We start from the raw sequence: 21096 nt of genomic DNA on the forward strand, positions 1-21096 counted from the left end.
CTTTACGACGTTTTATGCGGTGAAAGTGGCCTTAAATCGAACGCGAAGAGAAACACTTGAGCTCCTCCCGCCGAGTGCCGTTAGCCTCGGCTTATATGGCGCACATAAATTTCCATTTCGTTGCAGAACATTGCTTTCACATAGAAATTGAGTAGATACTCTCATAAATCTTGGCGAGTTCAATAACATAAATACCAAATTGAAGGTTCAACTTTTTCCTCTATGTCTTCTTCTGCTTCTTAGGGGAACTACCTCGTCTCCTTCTTCTGCTCCACTCTGCTGCATTTGCATTTATTTTATGCAGATTTCCGAGCTGGAAATAAGACCACAAAAACGGAAGTGCATTAGCTGAAAATGCTATACGTGTGTGTGTGTAAGTGGGAGTGTTTTTTCGCTGTATTTCGCTGCTCTTGGAGCACACTAATCTATCATCTTTATAGCCAGCATAGGTCAAAATTTGACAGATAGGAGAGCCAAAGAATCGCTTGATTATCGATCGTTCAGTCATTAACCCAGCCAAGCGAATGAATGAATAAATGAAATCAATTTGCATAAAATATAGATAAATCTATTGATATTAATAGATATGCTCAGGCGAAAGTTAAGTGACTAAGTTTCTAGCTATGTTTCGGCTTTACTTTTAAAGGCTTTAAATACATCCAAGATCCAAGTTTGAAATCTACTACAAGAACTATTATCATATTTCAATTAGAAAGTATTCCCCCATCAGCTGCAGTCAGAGATCCCACAGTGTTTGTAGCAAATTGAGCATATTATATCATGGCAATTTAAATATATTCAAATCTAGTTGGGACTGCCAGACTAAGAGACACCCTGAACCGTGAGTAGAGTTAATACTCACCAGTCAATACTGCCAGTCTCTAGTATTTGTATATAGTTTTCGAAATATTTTTGGATGCGGAATAGCTAGAAATTTTGATATATTCAGAATCTCTGTGTTAATCATCTCAGCCATCCCAACAAATTGAATATTTCCATATTTGATGGTATTAAAACACCAATTAACTTATCGGTTTTAGTCGATACTAAGGAAATAGCAAAAAATATCGTCTGAAGCTATGACCTTGTACAGGAAGGATATAAATATACAATTTTCGAAATATACCGACTTAAAAGTTTACCAGATCACTGCCATCAATCGCAACGAGTGCCACAACTCGTTGTCCTACTCAAGAATATATGGATTTGACTTTGGGACCCTACAACGCCTCCTGCTTAATGTTATTTAGAATTCCCATTTCAGGGTATACCAATTCTTTTTATTGTGAGATCATTGACTATAAAGTATTTTGGTTAAACAGTCTAGTCTTATATATATGACTCAACCTCTTCACAAGAATTAAAAAGTGTACACAGGCAGATATTATACATAGGATAGATAAAAAAAAAACATAGATACATATACAACTTACGACACATCAGTAAAAGGTACAAGTTACTTCTTAGTCGGGCATATTCTGAATGTTACTACTCATCACTATCTTAGTTCATCATGCCCTTCTGCTCGCAGAGGGTATGCAAACAGCAGACCACACGCAGAGTCGTCTGTGGCGTCTAATTAACTTTGACTTGAAGGCGCCAACTGCAGCATTGCTCAATTGAAATGCGTTCCTCAACCCTTCGGCCCTTCGGCCCTTCGGCCCCTCAGCCACCAGCCCCCTATCCAACCGTTGATGGGGAAATTACATAAATTACAATTGCGAGAGCAGAAAAGACAACAGTTTCCTCTTGTCCGCCTGCTGTTTGTTTGTTTGTTGTCCCGCTGTCCCACTTTGTTTTTGCATTTATTATTTATTGCCTCAATTCTAACTAAATTTTTATCATTTTCCACTCGCAATCGGCCTGTCTGCTGAATTATGCAAAAATAATTATGCGCAAAGTGTAGCAAAACAAAATACGCTTCGGTTTCCTTCTAGTTTGCCCAACAAATTGCGCTCCTCCTGCCGACCGCCTGGACACGTCCGCCTCTCCATGATGACACTCCATTCACTCCATTTGCTGCCATGCCATAGAGGCAAATGCAGTTGTAAATATGTCCGTTTATTTGTCTGGCTATCTGGCGGGTCCTGCCGTTTGTTAGCCTGTTTATTTGTTTGCCCGCGTTGCATACTTTATTCTCTATGCTGTTGTTGTTGTTGTTGGTTTTGGTTAGAGCATTGTAAAATTTAAAACTCATTTGATTTACAGGAAATTTCATAGCGTCGCTTTGATATGCGGCCCGAGAATCATTTGATTTTCCATACAATTCACCAAATGTCCAAAAACTGAACGCAGCAAGCAAAACAAGAGTCAACACGACTAACAGATACTCTGCTAGGTACACCCATTCAATTCTAGATCAAACTAACGCTTAAAATCTGTGGGACACATGTTCATTTCTCTCCCTCTCCCTCTCCCTTTCTCACTCTCTCTTTATTTTTTCTTTATATCTCGACCTCTTTTATTATCTAATTTCTCTCTCTATCTTTATTTGTTTTTCTTTATCTCACTCCCTCTTCCTTCCTTTCTCTCTCTCTCTCTCTCTCTCTCTCCCAATTTCTTTATCACCATTTATTTCTATATATATATATATATATATATCCCTTTCTATCTTTCTCTCTCTCTCTCACTTTGTCTTCCTATATATATATATATATATATATATATATATATATATATATATATATATATATATATATATATATATATATATATATATATATATATATATATATATATATATATATTCCTTTCTATCTTTCTCTCTCTCTCTCACTTTGTCTTCCTATATATATATATATCCCTTTCTATCTCTCTCTCTCTCACTTTGTCTTCCTTCTCTCCATGTTTCTCTCTCTACCTCCCAAGCCCAGCATCCCCTTGTGCACCATCACATCGATTACAGGGTATTTCAGCAATGCATACAACAAGAGTTTAAATGGGATGCGCATTTATAATTGTTTTACATTGTGCATTCCATACACACAGATAGAACGAGAGTGAGCGAGAGGGAGGCAGAACGAAAGAGTGAGAGAGAGAGGCAGGCAGGGGGAAAAAGGCCATTTTATCTGCAATTCAAGCTGAAGCTAAGCTAAAAATAATGAAAATGTAATTTCATTCGCGATATACCAATTCACTCAATTCACTCATCCCAACTAACCAAATGGCCAGCCGAGGGCATTTGTTTGCTTTTTGGGATTTCTGTTGTTTCTGCTTATGAAATTAATTTTCATTGATTTGGCAAATGTTGAATTCATAATTTTGACGCATTATTTCTGCGTGAATTTCGAATTGTATTTATCGCAAACGATGGCGCATTAAAAGATAATGAACTGTTTGCAAATTTGCATTTCAATTGGACTCCCTAAATTACCAGCATAGAGCCCAATGGATTCTTAATGGAAGCGTAAGACACATAGGCGTTGCGAATCAAATTACAGCTCTATCGAAATTGATGCCATTCTCTTATTATTTATTTATAACTTAATTGCTTATAAAATATGTAAAAGAGTTGAATCTGACAGACGACAATCTAGGTCTAAGATATATAAACGACTGGATCTTCAAGTATTTGAGAAAAAAAGTGAGAAATCGTAGAATATAACAAAACATATAATTACATTCCAAAAACTTAAGCTGCTTCTTTTTGCATACTGATAGAAACAACGGCATCCATCATGTCTTATCTTTCATTCCTTATTACCTACAACATAAAAATGCCTTTTCTAACCTCAAAGTACAAGCACTCAAGTCTTATACCAGCGTCAATTGTCTCTTTCTTTTCGTGCTGCTGTCGATTGGTATCATTTCATTTTGAAAAGAAGCCGTGAATAATTGTTAGACCCAAAACAGTGAAAGCAATTGCCAGCGATAAGACTTGCTTCACAAAATATCTCCCCATTTTACGCCCCCCCCCCCTTGTCACCTCCTGCAACCGCACCCTAGCTGCCAGCCCCTCAGCAACGAACCGCAACCTTGACATCTTAATTAACCAACTTTGGCAGCTGCTTGATGCCACTCGAGTGGGCAAGCAGCTGAAATTTCAAGAACATTTAACACATTGCCAAATCTAGCGTGGCCCAAGTCGCAGCGAACTACAGAATGCGCCTGGAATGGGCGCAAGGAGTTCATGAAAATTTTATTTACACCCTGCCAAACGGTCCGAATTAATCTCTTGGCAAATTTATTTGAAAATGTGCCATAAAAATGCATGCAAAAAAATTCAAACAGCATTTCTACCCCAAGTCAGCGAGGGTGAAAGGCCGGACAAACAAGCAGCATTGAGTTGCGCCAGCGAGTTTGCTTCCTGCTCCGTGCTTGATTTTCGATTTGTTTCTTAATTTTTACGAATTTGTTCTATGCTCTTGGGTCTTGGGCAAACACAGGCGACAAAGAGCCAGCGATGTGGGTGAGGCCGATGGTGGGGGTGGGGGTGGGGGTGTTACAGTGAGGGTGAGGGCGAGCAGTGGGTAAGAGCCTGAGGCCACACTGATCCATAAATACTTCCCCTGTCAGCAGCTGATTTGCTTCTGATTTATTTGCAAATGCGAATTTGCTTTTTATGTTTTCGTATTTTTATTTACTTTATATTCGCACCACGAATTTCAGGCAGCAGCTCGACCTACGCCGCCCGCCCTGGTAGGTGTGAACGTGTTTTCTTTTACTCACCCACCCAACCACCCTATCACAGCTGGGCGATTTTCCCTCATTTTTCGTCAGCTCTTTCATTCGACTGCCTCTTGGCTTCGCGCTGCTTCGCTGCTGCCCGACCAAAACACACAATAATCATTTCAATTTTAATGCTCCAATAATTTGGAAATAGCTACGAAGGGTTATTTAGTTTTTCACAAACTTTCTCTCTCACTCACTCCCTGCCTCCCTCAGCCTTAAGTAAGTTCGGGCAAGTATATAAAGTAAAGCAGAGTGAACCTTGAGTTCATTAGGCAACTTTGCTGCATTTTCCCCCTCTTTGAGTTCTGTTTGCTCAAGCTGCGTAATATAGGTCAAATCTTTTTGCAATTGCAAATGGGATGAGCAGAAAAGGCAAAATCGCAATCGAACTATGCTTCAAGTTATGCTGAGAGATATACATATATAAAGAATAAACTTCCTTTATCAGATGTCTCATGTAATGAAATTCAAAAGAGAGTAAAATATGCAATGCAGATCAAAGAAGATATCAAATAACCATAATTGAGTTTTGCGAAAAGAGCAAAGTTTATAAGTTCATTTTTTCTTATCTCCATCTTCAGAATAAGCTTTTAACTGATTGAAGACTTTACTAAGTTGCACATGGAATATGCCTAGACTAAAATGTTGTTTGCCAACTTGTTTCCGAGCTCGGATCATCAAGTTTACCTGATGACCAGAACGGACCAAAGGATACAGGCTGACAGGCAATATGCATTCAGCTCTCGGCAGGCAGACAACTCAGCCAAGCAGAACAGCTCTCTAATGAACTGACAGTCAACCCTGCGTAAAAGCGAAAAAAATGAGTCATATGTTGTGTAGATCAGCCCACCAGGAAATCACAGTTTACGACTCTATCGTAGTTCAAGCTCTATTCCCAATGCAGGCGCTATGAATAAATGCGACAAATGTCAGTTAACGCCTAGCAGGAATACAAAAAAAGGAGTCAGAATGTCTAAATAAATTTGCATTAGTGGCAGGAGACAGGAAGCGTGAGGATGGGCAGGGGGGGGACTGCTCGACATGGGCAAGGGGTGCGTCGCAACGTTGATATGCATAAATTATCTGGCAAAGGATGTACGCAACATTTTCATTTGGTAAGCCGAAAGCAGAACTTGTTTATATTCAAATTAGTAGGCAACACAAACAGAAAGAGAATGCCAAAGGACGCAGGACGCAGGACGAAGGACCAAAGCTGGCGCCCATGACTCTTTGACTGTTTTTATTGTCAGCAAGGACGAAAGGGTGACAACGACCAAAGCGCCTAGGACCTTGAGCTCTGCCATTTGCCATTTGCCATTTGCCATTTGATTTGCTTTGCTTCGCTCTGGTTTGGTTTTGGTTCATAATGAGTATTTTATGATGATGCTCCCCTCCTGCTGCCACAATTCCACCTCCACCTCCTCCTCCTCCTCCTCCTCCTTTAGCTTCCAGCTGACAACTTAATTAAGTTTTCATTGTGTGTGTATCAAGCGGGAGGTGGTGCAAAATGGCGTTGGTTAGTTTCGGGGCAATCAGCGCATATTGTGGGGAACACAAATGTGTGCCACGCCCACGCATTCGCGCCTGTCCCGCCGTCACCATCGCCGTCACCAGTGGCAGCTGGACCAGCCCACCGGCTCCGCAAGCCACCAATGCGTGGTTGGCTTTGATCGATCGACCAGGCCATAGCGGCTCAAGCCGCTCTGACTGTGCAACAAATGGTTGCAATTAATTTGAGCGTTCGCTAATTAATTAATAACTGTGTCTGCTCTGCCCGTCGCTGCTGCTGTTTCAGCAGATGCCCCGCTGCCTTTTTGCATACCGTCTGCGACACGGGCAACAAGTCGACAAGTGGACAAGTGGTCAAGTAGACCTTGGACTGAAAACTTGTCCCTGGTTGCGGGTCTCTGCGGTGTCTCTACTGCTGCTGCTGCTGCAACTCATTAGAGTCCAATTGAAATATGATTGTTGCCATGTAAATGCGACAGCTGATCAATCAAACCGGTTCGAAATGCCTGCCAGAAGGTGTCGCACTCAGTTCAACTTCTAGGTATAAGAGAGCTCGTTCCCTATCGATGCAGATAATTAATAATAATCACAATAATAATAATTATAATCATGATAACAATACTAATACTAATACTGAGAATTTATTTTATTTACCTTTCCATTTCCTTAGCCCAAAGACATAAAGCAGAGTTTATTTAAAGGCTTTAAATATAATTACAAATCACTGAATTTTAAATTTTAAAATTTTTAGGACTTTTTACAAAATAAATAAAAAATATTGAAAATTAAAATTATATAAATATACATAGTCCAGCTTGGTAAAACTAGACTACACCCCGAATCTTAAGTCTCTAGATCTAATAATATCCCTAAAAAATTAAATCAATTTATCGATTATTGTCGATAAAAAAGAAATGGGATGGGCTATCAAAAATATATGATTAACTCGTACTGCGTATGTCATACAAATCACTTGCTCTTATGCCTTTTGAAATCTTGGCGCTTATACAGACCAACTTGGCTATATATTAAGTCAGCTCGCCACCCTGCTCATAAATATATTTGTCGAATCTGGGATGCCTCCTTCTGCCAGTTCACATTATACACCTATTTTCTAATTTAAGTATATAAAAAGCCCAACAAACAAATATCCAGTACAAAAATTAACAAGAAAACACATGAGGATATTTCAGTCTGGCTTTACCGACTGCAGAATACACCTTCACAGGCTGCTAAAGCAAATTTGAAGTCTGTTCAGTACAATGGCGAAAGCGCACAGATATGTATATTCTAAAAAAAAATCAATAACAATTTTAAAGATATATTATTGGCTATCATAAGGCTACTAATCAAAATATATCGAGAAAAAAAAAATCAATTTAGATTTCAGGGCATACCTCAAATACTTTAACGTACAAATTAAGGTGCAAATTTTCTGAAACTAAAAGAAATAAATAATTACAGAATACCACGCATTCCATTCCATTCCATAGGGAGATTAGAGTTTAGAATAGACCACAGATGAGACTTCATTCATTTATTTCAATTCAACGTAATCCTATAATAAGGCTTAAGGGCTTTGCTTAGCTACCAGGCGCTTCAGTCCTTGGACGCATATCAGGCGACATTTAACACAATCATTACGCTGCTCTCAGCTCCAGCAATATCTTTAATAAAGTGCCCAAAACTGTCAGAGGCAAAACACAAATTGCTTTCCCCCCCCCCAGCCAGTCGCACGACCGCTCGACTAAAATGAAATGTAAAATGCAAAGACTCAAAGGCATTGTCCAATGCACGCCCCGAAACTAGACTCATATTTATTTAAGCAATCAACAGACCGCTGTGGGCCTGCGCTGGCCCCGGTTCTGGCCCCGGCTCTGGCCCCGGCCCTGGCCCTGGCCATGGAGCACAGTCATCTGTGCTCCTTGTGCAAATCAAAAACACAAAACTAATTCCTTTGACAATGCCACACGCCGGCACCAATCGACGCACCAGAGACAAAAGACAGAATCGGAAGGGAGGTGGGCATGGGAATGGGCAATGGGAACTAGGAGCTCTGAATGGGAGCTGAGTCTTTCAGTCTTAACGAGCTAGCTGCCGGGCCGAGCTGAGCCAAGTTGAGTTCAATTGAAACGAGCTGACTCGAGTCGAGTCGAGTCGAGCCGAGACGAGACGAGACGAGTCGAGTTGAACTGAGCTGTTGCTCCTGTCAAAGATGCATTCAAGGATTAAATTAATGTCACAGCAAGTGGACAATAGCATCGCGCTGCCACAGGGGACTGTCAGCCCTGCAATATTAACGCTTAATTGTTTAACGCTGGACCAGGGGCAGAGCCAGGGGCAGTGGCAGAGCCAGAAGCTACCTGCTCAGGTCGGATGATGAAGCCATAAACAACTGACAGCTGGGTAACCTTTAAATATGGAAATGTATGCCCAGGCTCGTAGATTGCCCCGGGGATCTGTTGTCCTCATTCTGCCGCTGCTGCTGCTGCTGCTGCTTCATCTTGCTCTTCATCTTGCCTTTTCATACTTTAAATCAAATCGCATTAACATTTCTTTACAATTTTTGCTGCTCAGCATCGTGACAAAAAAAAAAGAGAAGAGAAAATAAAGTGTTTGTTGGTCGGGGGCCAAAGCGCATAAAAAGGATATTTGACACTTTTAAATGTGCGCTTATTGTGTATGCCACGCCCTCCCGCTGCCCGCCCCGCGCTCTGTTCGCTCTGGCCGTTTCTTTTGTCTGCTGAACTTGAATTTTTGTTATATTTCTTTCAAACGATTTTTTATTTTTCTTCGTTTTTTTTATTGTTTGCTTTTGTGTCTTGGCCTTTGCTGCCTGCCAATGCCAATCCCAGTACCAGTCCCTGTCCCACTCCCAATCCCATTCCTATTCCCTGTCCCATTCCCTGTCCTTTTTCCATTCGACTTCCTGCGTTGGAAAATCAAATCTATTGTCATTTTGCCAACTACGTCTAGGTTCGTCCTGTGTTTGGTCCTGTGCCTCAGCACTTTGTCGGCTTTTCGTTCCCGTCAACCTCGTCGTTCTCATCGTCCTCGTCGTCCTCGTCGTCCTCGCAGCGTTTAAAAGCCATAAGCGTTTGCCTTTATTGAGCTTTTATTGTTTTTTATACCCTGCTTCCCATCCTCGCATCCAGACTGACGGACTGCGTACTGCTTCAAGTTTTTGCCTTTCTCGTTCTTTCGTTTCTTCGGCTGCGACTGCACTGCTGATAGTTTTCTTATCAGAAATCAATGATCTAGCGGTACAGCAAGCACTGTTAGTAACGGACATGATTTTGTTTTTTCAAACGAAGTTTTTGATCAAATTAATTATGATTATTAAGGGAAGGTAAATTTATTAGAGTCTTACAATTTTCAGTTACCTGACTCACTCACCTTTAAGCGATACTGTTTATGATAGGTTTTGAGGGTAGTCCCCGTCGACTCGAGGAGGCGTCTGTCAAATTCAGCAGCTGCGTATGTCTTGAAGGCCTTTGCAGACGTCCCACTTCATCGCCAGACAAAGCACACACTGTGCTCAACATATCAAATCTATGTCAATAACACTGTCCAACACGGCATTGGGCTGCTGTCAACATCTTCCCCTCCCTGTCGCGCTCTCTCTCTCTCTCTCACTTTTTCCCTGGCTTTCACTCCTCTGGCTATTGGATGAATGCAATGCCACAGCATCAAATCGCATCTCAAGAAATTCATTTCATTTCATTTCCAGTCGAAATACAGAAAAATCGAAGCAAGCAGCTCCATAAAATTGAGAATTGAGAATTGAGAAATGAGAAATGAGAAATGAGAAATATTTTGCAATCATTCGTTGAAATTATGACAAACGCATTTCTAAGCTGTCGCATTGATTGAATTTTCTTTGGCCCTTTCTTCGGGCAACTCGCGCAAAACACTCCCTCCCCTCCCCTCCCCTCCCCTCCCTCCCTCCCTCATCTACTTCTCTTCAGTCTAGCTGGCTCTATTGTGCTCGGATTTTTGCACCTTTCAGTAGCGCGCTGCACGAAGCCGGATTAAAAATCTATGTCAGTTGTTCGTTCGGCTTGTTTGAATTTCATTTTCGGGTTTGCTATTGCTATTGCTATTGCTATTGCCATTGGCATTGTCATTGTCATTGCATTTCCATTCTCGTACTCTTTATCATTTTCATTCCCTATTCCCTTTTCCATGTCCATTTCCATTTCAATTTCTATTCCCCTTTGTCAACACCTCGCCCATTGTGCCCATAATGAGGTATTCCGATTCGAGAACTTCATATTATGAAACGCTTAAAAATAAATTAAAGAGATTTTAGCTGCAAACTGTTTACAGCTGGTCTTTGTGGCTTCCCATTGTGTTCCGTTCGGGGCTCACCTTTGTGCCTGTGTCACTCGACAAATGGGATTTCCGAGCATTAGTTTGAAACAGTGTCTGTAGGCTTCTTTCTCCCGCTACCGACGACTGTTATTTGCTTTACTTTCGGAATTGTTTCGAATACGTTGATTTCTTATTTGGTTTCTGCTGGTTGCCTCCGTCCAGCCATGGCAGGCGTCACTGCCCCTAATTGACATTGACATCCGAGTGTTTCGAAGTGCCGTCGAAATCAATTTTCATAAATATTAAGACAGGCGCATAATTGATGCCCGCTCCACTGCCCCTGACCTCCCTCCCACTCTTCAGGATCGACCGAAACTATTTACATTCCCTGGGATAGTTGGGAGTTGATTGATGGATGGAACCAGTGTCAGTCCGAAATCGACTTGCCGTTAGCTGGGTCAGCCTCAGCCAAAGCCTTCCTCTCCCTCTTGATCTCTTCGTCTCAGCAGTTGCCTCCAAGTAGGCCGTCCCACAATTTATTATCTATTTACACAGTATTTGTAGCGTAAATGCCGTTGCTGTCTTATCAAGCTGCCCCACACCATAAACCAGTCAGACCGGACTCGATTCTGTGGCCATATCAAAATGACTACTAATTGACTGGTTTTCCCAATTCCCGCTCTCTATCTCCTTCTTCATTCCCCTACTCCCCAAGACTTTTTGTTTTATTAATGCGCCTCTGGTAGATTAAAATCTGCCAGCCCGCACTCCACCTCCTGCCGGGCGGATAAGCGAACAGGCTGACGGAGAGACAGACACTAACTGCCTGCTGCGGCAATTTCTGTGCATTCGAGTGATCAATCATTTGATTGACGCCGCTTTGCTCAGCATGAATGATGTGCTATTTGTGTGGGTGCCTGTTTGCACGGGCTTATAATGGAATTGGCGCCAGCTCCTTGAAGAATTAAAATGCTGTTGCCGACACCTGTTTGCGCAAAGACTGAAACATTAACATGTTTGGCCAACTGATGTTGCCTTCTTCTGTAAATATATGCCTGAAATTACTATAATAAATATATTGTTAAATGAGCATTGAATTTAATTTAAATTGAATACAAATATCATTATCCTCATTCAACATTTTATTATTGATTTCATTTTTCCCAGAAATAATACAAATGAATTATTTTCCCTACATAAGAGATTACCTCAGATATCAAAGGCACGCTATGAACGCTGATTGCTCCGACACACGCTCTTGCTATGAGAGCTCTGCCGTGCTGTAGCTGACAGCTTTTGACACAGACGGCAGCACAAAGCAGATGTAATTGAATTGCTGCAACTAATTGAGACGAAAGCCGGCGCAAACTAATCGCGAAACAAAATTCATTGACATGTAAATAACGCACCAGTTCATCCTATGTACACTTACACACGCACACACACACGCATGCACACATGCTCGCATGTCTGTTTCTCTTTTGTTTGCCTGTTTCGCAATTACCTCTCTCTGCGTGCTTGCGCTCTCTATTCACTTGTCTCTCTGCATTACTATTGCTTTTTGTTGTGCATAACTTATAACAAACGAGATGCGACGAGCCGCCACAATGGAACGGGACTTTTTCAATATTATTTGATGTGCTTCGCCAGCAACAGCAACAGCAACAACAAGACAAAGAAGATGAGTAAATGCCAGCGAGAGGCAGAGAACGAGAGAGTGCGAGCAGGGCAGGGCACATAAGGATCAGGGGGCGTTGTTCGTCACGTGACCGCGCCATTTTGTTGTTAGCTTTGGCAGCACATTTTTTTGCCCGACTACACAAGCACACACACACACACACACACACAATAGCAACAACAAAGCAGCAAACAGGCCGCAAACGAACAACTTTTGCTTTCTTTTATTATTGAAAATCACCAGCGCAAAAACAAACAAGTAAGAAAGCTCTAGTCGAGACTGCTCGACTACGAGATCCCCTGAACCCTTGGAGCAATAGATATTTCAATACTTTTTCGCGACTTTCAGCTTACACAAGAAACACGCACACACACACACACGCACGTACGCAAACACAGGCATACATACACACACACGCATACAGACACACATACACACACACACGCATACATACACAAACGCATACACACACACACATACACACACACATACACAAACACATACACACACAAGCAACCATGCATAAACACGCATGGGCTGCAGTGTGCGCTTACTATGAGAACTTAATTGTTTAATAACTTTTTTTTACTTTTATGGACGTACGATCTTCATGAAACTTTTAGATTATGATTATAACACGAATATGCATGTAATTGCCAAAGCACAAGTCTCTAGTATTTGAAATACGCTTTTTACAAAAGTGAGGGTGAGGGGGTGAATTTAGAGGTGGGGGGTAAATTTTAACAAAAACCGAAATTGTATAAATTGCATATAAGCATACATTAAAAATTTGGAGACTCTAGCCATAAAGGTGTAGAAGATATAATTTTATAACTGGGTTTCGATAAGGGTTTTTATCGATAAAAAAATATCGAGATGAGTTATCGATTTTTAATGATAAACTTGATATGCGCGCTGTAATTACGGACATTTTAAAAAAATTTGAAGTCTCTAGCTCTTATATCTTCTGAAATCGACGCGTTCATACATACGGACAGACGGACAGACGGACAGACGGACAGACGGACAGACAGACGGACAGGGCCAAATCAACTCAGCTCGTCACCCTGATCAAGAATATATATACTTTGTGGGGTCTGCCACGCCTCCTTCTCCCTGTTACATACATTTCAACAAAACCATTATACCCTGATTTCCCATTGAAAATGGGTTCAGGGTATAAAAAAAAACGATGGAAGAAAAGCAAAAACAACATGACCAAAAAATGGACTGCTAATTGCTTTTAAAATGCAAAAGCCAGTGGAAAAGAGCGAGAGACCGTGAGAGAGGGATAGAGAGGGAGAGGGGACAAGCTATAGACCAACATTGACTCTGGCAGGACATGCGAAAAAGCCGCAGCTGCCTGGCTGGCTGTAATTGTTTATGGCAAAGCCCAGCGCGAACAGGACGCGCAGGAGAGCACAGGATAGACCAGCGCCAGCAGGAGCACCAGCAGCAGGATACACATAAATCAAGGATAATGGCCAGCGTCGTCGAGTCGCCATCGCCGCCGACGTCGCCGCCGTTGCCGTCGCTGATGTGCGGTTAAAATTCGTAATTCGATGCTTTTGCATTTGCTCAGCTTTTTGTATAATTTTGCGATTTTTTTTTTTGTTTTTTTTTTTTTTTTTGCTTTTCTTGTTGTTTGCTTTATTAAAAATTGAAAACGCATTCAATTTATTCAGTCGCCGGCAACAAGGTCGTCCTCAGCCATCCAAATCGATTGAATGACTCCGCAGCGGGAGGGCGGCCAGCCGCTCACTCTGCTCCGTTTGCAATCGAGTTTGGAATTGGGATAGGGATTGCAAGTGGGACTGGGAGTGGGATTGAGACTGGGAAGGGCACTGAGATTGCGATTGGGATTAGGGCGTCGTCTGAGTGACGTTTCGTGGCAGTTGTGTGAAATGCTGGCCTCTCAGCGTCGCGTTTTTGTCTTTAAATCAATGTTAAAGCAATTTGTCACGGCCGCCGCATGGTGACAATCAGCAAGGGGAGGGTGGTCGGTGCAAGGGGTTGCCACTCGCCGTACCAGAAGCAGCAGCAGAAGCAAAAGCAGGACAAAAGCGCCATTGTCTGGCAGCCGAGTACACGGCACAGCCATTACCATTACCTGTCAAGTGGGCTGAAAACAAATCGCAGTGGGAATGTCAATAGGCCAACCGCCCAATTGCGAATGCAAAGTGGCGGCAAAAGGCCGTCAGCGATAGGGGCCACCAGCTCAATTGATTTAGGACTTCAACTGAGCAGAGCCATAGATAATAATAGACCAGGGCGACGGAAAGAGAACGACTATGAGCGAGGCGATAAAATCTGTCAACGCGCGCCAAGCGACTAATTCAAACCACTTGAAGAGCGGCAAAAGTTCACTTTACACTGAGCGAAATTATTTGATTTAAGTAAAAATTAAGAAAACAGATTTTTTTTTAAATTGAATGAAATGTTTAATGTTGTGTCTGAAATTAACTCAAGTATGAATAGGAAAGATCATAAATCATAATATCATAATATGATAGGTTTTTCTATATTCTACATATTTCTTGCATCTCCATGGAACAATTATAATATATTAATTTATTTTACTTATTTACTTTATTATTATATATTGTGCGTTATATTCCCGGAACATATTTTTGAACTATCATACAAAGATGATTATTTACAGAGGTTTCCAACTGAGTTAGATTAATTATAATATCTACTACATATTATCAGATATGTGGATAAAATATATAATATTTTAAAAAACGAGGAAAACAGTCTATCATATATATTCATGTACATGTTCAGATATTTAAAATTATTGTAGAATGATAGGCATTTTTATATGGGGCTGGTTTTTTTTTCATTTAGTATCTTCAAAAAAAATAAAAATTTAAAAAATAGATATTTAGAAAAAAAAATAAAATAAAGTACAAATTTCATACTAGAAATCTTGTAGTTTAATATAGTACATAAATATATATACCATACATATATATTTTGAACCCTACTGAGTTTATGGACTATAGAGCCCATACTCAATGTCTTATATAATTTCCTTCTGCCAATCTCTATAATTACTCTTGTGCAGCGTGCCTCACGGAGCGAACAGACATACATATATCTCAATAATTAATTTGAAGGGGCGATAAATCAAAATTGGGCTTCAATAAGCCCAGCAGACATTGCAACTGCAACAATTAAACTGCATGCAACATTTGCAGCAACTGCAGCAACAACAATAGTTGCTGGCTCAGGTTAGAGTGTTTGAAGTGTGGCGTCGATGTCATTGATAGCCAGCGGGGCGTCGGCATGCCAAAGGCATTTGTGGCATTCAAAAAGCCGCAGACGCAGACGCAGCCGCAGCAGCAGCATCAGCAGCACCAGAATCGGGGCCATAAACAACGCAACGGATTTCCCGCAAGGAAGGCGACGTCGAAAAGGCAGCAAAGCCCACGCCAGGCGCGCGTGCAGCGCGTGCAGTTCGCAACGATAGCGATAATTACGTGGGCGTGGGCTGCCAACCTGCTGCTGCTGCTGCTGCTGCTGCTGCTGATTATTTGAGCTCTCTTCTTCTCTCTCTAGCAGTGCATCAAAGGCGACTACCGCACGTGGCGAAGGCGACAACGGTGAACCCTGCCGATTCCGATTCCCCAGACCATTCCTTCCACGCAGCGTGGGTGCAGCCAACCAGCCGCAGCAACCACTGTCGATAATCGCGGCTGATCGGCGGCATTTTTGCAACAGCGACAACTTTAGCTCATTCTACACCTCTGCCCCAGCTACGCCTCCGCCCCCGCCCAGCTGCCTCGTCGGCTTGCACTTCACTTAATTAAATTGCAACCCAGCGCCGCTTCGCGGATGCGTCGCACTAGAGGCAGTTCCTCCGGCTGTGCCACGACGTCACTTGAAAGTTGCCGCGCCATAATCGAATTATGCGGCAAGTGCCGGCAACAAGAATTACGATGGCAAAGCAAAAACATTATTAAAACCTCATCAGCAATTGGCATGCAACGTGGGTCACCAGTCCATCCAACCGCGTCTATACGTGTGCGTCTATACTGCGACAAACAACGACCCACAAAGTATAAGTATAAGTATAAGTATAAGTATAAGTATAAGTATAAGTATAAGTATAAGTATAAGTATAAGTATAAGTATAAGTATAAGTATAAGTATAAGTATAAGTATAAGTATAAGTATAAGTATAAGTATAAGTATAAGTATAAGTATAAGTATAAGTATAAGTATAAGTATAAGTATAAGTATAAGTATAAGTATAAGTATAAGTATAAGTATAAGTATAAGTATAAGTATAAGTATAAGTATAAGTATAAGTATAAGTATATAAGTATAAGTATAAGTATAAGTATAAGTATAAGTATAAGTATAAGTATAAGTATAAGTATAAGTATAAGTATAAGTATAAGTATAAGTATAAGTATATAAGTATAAGTATAAGTATAAGTATAAGTATAAGTATAAGTATAAGTATAAGTATAAGTATAAGTATAAGTATAAGTATAAGTATAAGTATAAGTATAAGTATAAGTATAAGTATAAGTATAAGTATAAGTATAAGTATAAGTATAAGTATAAGTATAAGTATAAGTATAAGTATAAGTATAAGTATAAGTATAAGTATAAGTATAAGTATAAGTATAAGTATAAGTATAAGTATAAGTATAAGTATAAGTATAAGTATAAGTATACATAAGTATAAGTATAAGTATAAGTATAAGTATAAGTATAAGTATAAGTATAAGTATAAGTATAAGTATAAGTATAAGTATAAGTATAAGTATAAGTATAAGTATAAGTATAAGTATATAAGTATAAGTATAAGTATAAGTATAAGTATAAGTATAAGTATAAGTATAAAGTATAAGTATATAAGTATAAGTATAAGTATAAGTATAAGTATAAGTATAAGTATAAGTATAAGTATAAGTATAAGTATAAGTATAAGTATAAGTATAAGTATAAGTATAAGTATAAGTATAAGTATAAGTATAAGTATAAGTATAAGTATAAGTATAAGTATAAGTATAAGTATAAGTATAAGTATAAGTATAAGTATAAGTATAAGTATAAGTATAAGTATAAGTATAAGTATAAGTATAAGTATAAGTATAAGTATAAGTATAAGTATAAGAATAAGTATAAGTATAAGTATAAGTATTATACGACAAACATAAATCAATTAATTATATAAATCTTATTAGCTAAGGTCGAGCACTTTAACATTATTTCCTGTCGGAATTCGTAACCTTAATGACTTACTCAAGGGAACCATCAGGCAGGAGAAGTCAGGGGAAGATACTTTGATATTTATATGTTTATAAATAACAACAGAAAGGAGACTAGAATTCCGTGAAAGTTCCATTCCGGAGCCACCTTAACGCGCAAACACTTTGCAATTCAATTGAAATGAAGCCAAATCAAATACTCGCATTCCCCTATCCATATAAGTACGCACAAATGTGCATATAACGTGTGCACATTGCCATGGCCATTATCGGCGACATCAGCCTCATCAGCTCCATCAGCCCCAACAGCCACTGCAGCGAAACGAAACGACGCTGTCGAGGAGCCAGAGCTGGAGCAGCAGCATCAGCATCAGCTGCAGCATCTGTGATGCAATTCACGTGCAAGTGTTTTTATGTTTGTTGTTTTAGAGTCGTCGTCGGATGGCTCGTCATGAATTGAATGCGACAGGAAAATTATGTCCACACATTAAACAGACGCTGGTCGAAGGGGAGCATGAGAAGAAAGAGACAGAGAGAAGGCCGGGAGCTCAGTGCGTTGCTCGTTTGCTTTAGGGCCGGTGCAGCGGAACTACACAAAACACGTTTGTACTACCGCATCTCGGAGCTTGTCAACTTAATTTATGCTCGATTCCGATTCCCCCTCGCGAATGGCCCGTGGTCCGTGGCCCGATGCCCTTAGCCGGTCCCGCCGCATTTGGCAAGACTGCTCAACTATGGCCATGGCTATTCATCCATTGGGTCCGATCGCGTTCGCAGCCCGCGACTCGTCATCATCGCTCAGGCGTCTTGTGGCGACATTTTTCATGTCTTCATGTGATCGAAGGCATAAATTATGCACACGTCGAGATCGCAGATCACAGCGAACTCGAACCAAACACAGACCCTGATTCAGACCCGGCCAGAGCAGGACCAGATAGTCAGTCAGCCCGGGGCCTTCAATCTTTGTGTCAACAGAAATTATTTTTAACAGCAACTACAACGGCAGCAGCCAAGCAGCCCCGATCTGAGCTGTGGACTCGGGTACGTGGCTGGCATGAGATTAATTGGCTCTGATTACAAATGTATTTTGTATGGCAAATGGAATGGGACTTGCGACTCCATTCGTATTCGTAAAATATGCATTTGGATCTATTAGCGCTAAAAAGTGATAATGCCTCCCATAAAACCTATGTATTGCCTGGTGACTAGAAGAGCAGCGAGTAACATCCATTTAAATCAGAGAATGTGTTGAATATTTAGTTTCTATTTCAAGATAATCTTAGAAAACATTTCTTATATTATAGATAAATTAATGCCGTTCTGTACAAGAACAAAGAGTGATCTACTCGAATTGGATCAGCATCTTATATGAATCAATTCACATTTAATGAGAAACTAATTTTTTATTTAGATTATATTTAAATGAAATAGATGATTATTGTATGACATATCCTACAGACCGGAATCTGATCTACTCAAGTTTTATAGTTTCATTTTCTTTAAGATTATTTTAGAATATATAAATTACGATGATTATATTGATCTGAATTGCTTGAACATATATAATATATTTGCATACAAAACTTTATTTTTTCAAGTAATAATTAGGGACATTTAAAATGATGATAATAATTATTAGGCTCACTCTACTATGTTGGAGTACTAATACATGGCACTGTGGGAAAATGTAGTCTACATTATGTTTCCACAATGATGAAAGCTAATTCAATTTATCTTCACTTATGGTATTTCAATATGCCACGTAAGACTCTTGCCTTGAGCACCGTCTGGCAACGTTTAGCCGGCTACAAGTGGACTATGCATATGAGAACCTATTTGGTTCAGGTCTTAGCCGTAATCTGCAATATCGTTCATTATCCCGTTTACGTAAGCAGCTTACCGTGGTTTCATGCTATCAAGGAAGTTTTGCGGCTTGCCCCGATCGAGTTGCATTGTCTGCCAAAGTTTGTGAGTTACGCCCTCGCTTAAACAAAGCCTTGGCACGGGACGAGCACTTTGAAGAAATACCTTAATAGTTTATTAATGATTTTCCTGCTGCGCCTGCCTCTTGAGCCAGTAAGTTTATTAAAAGTGTATGAGGGGCGTGGCGGACGAGCGTCAAGAGCTGCCGACGGGCGAGCAAACTATCTGCAACTATCAAACCCGGCAAACACTTTGCTTTCACGTTTCCTTCACGTTTTTTAAACCAATTATAAGAGTGTGCTATGCAGGAGTATGGTAACACAGAAGCGGAAGCTGTCTGCCCACAGAGGCTGCCTGGCAACACTTCCCCTGCCACTTTGACCCTATTTGTGCCTCAGCTCCTGCTTTTGCTCCTGCTCCTGCTCCTGCTCCTGCTCTACTGCTGCCCTGCGCCTGTTCCTGCCTTTACTTTCTACCTCTGCCCGTTGGCGTCTATGAAGCCATCATGTGGAAAAACACTTAATTACTTTAGAAGAGCTGGCGCACAAAAGTGTAAAGTGCCCGGCCACGCCCCTTCCATGATGACGGCCGGGGTACGGTTCATAAACAGTTAACTAAGTAAAGTAACTGCCAGTCGGAACAGTAGTTCTCTGATGGGCTTCTATCCCATCAAAGGTTGCCAGCCAGCCAGCCACTCCCCCTGCCCCCTCGTCTGATGTGTAGTCGTATTTAAATTAGATTTGCCTGAAATCGTGCGTGATTGTCAACGGTGCTGGGATATGGAATCGGGTCGGGAATGGGTACGGGAACAAGAACTAAAACTGGTCTGGTCGGGGGCTTTGGGTAAACATCAGGCCGAAGAAATTTTACGTGTGTGCACTCGAAAAACTTACAAATTGGATTTCGGTTTTTGAGTTTTGCCTCAGCTCAAGACAAGAACTTTGCACTCACATAGCTAGAGTGTTAAAGTTTTTTCTTATTTTCCAGAGACATGGGCGCCCCTGCCTAGTGAGGAAGACCCAATCCCAATCCCAATCCGAAAGAGCTCGCTACGCCAATTTGCGAGTGTCTTTAATTTGAATCTTCGAATTTTGGGTCAATTAAACTGAAGCTGCTCTCAATCAATTAAATGCAGCTTCAATTGTCTGAAGAGACCCTCGAAGCGAACGCGACATAGTTAAACATAGTTGACGAAAATTTGTGTTCTTTTCAATTCCGTCGAGAGCCGAGAGAGGAAATGAATAATTTGATCGCCTTGGTCTGGCATATGGTCCATAAAATTTGTCTTCATCAGCGTTTGACTTGTGGGCTTCGTTTTAAAAAAGTGCTGGGAATGAAATTTCGGCAGAGGCTGGAGGTCTCGATTCCCAGGCACACTAAGTCAACGAATTCCAATTTCACGATCCATTATCATATCAAAAAACAATTGCACTCAAACTCGAACATGAAGTGAAACGGAAGCATAAATAAGAAACAATTAAAGGCATTTTAGCGCGCATTTCATGCCAGGCCAAGCCAGGCCAGGACACCGCAGGACATCGTTCCGAGACAGTCTTGCTCGTGTAGCACAGATAATAAATGAGGTTGAGGGCTCGCCAGGAACGGGAGATGAGCTAAACTGTTTTGACTTTGTTAATAAATTGAAAAATTATGATAATGCCTCGAGAGGCAAGTCGAGTGTAGAGCGAAGGGAGGACGCCGCACACTAAATTAAAGGCGAAAGGACTCGAAGGACGTGCAGTGCGCAACGCAACATTAAACAGGCGACTGGCA

The sequence above is a fragment of the Drosophila mojavensis genome, unplaced genomic scaffold, assembly GCF_018153725.1.
Source record: "Drosophila mojavensis isolate 15081-1352.22 unplaced genomic scaffold, ASM1815372v1 contig_36, whole genome shotgun sequence".
Classification (NCBI taxonomy): domain Eukaryota; kingdom Metazoa; phylum Arthropoda; class Insecta; order Diptera; family Drosophilidae; genus Drosophila; species Drosophila mojavensis.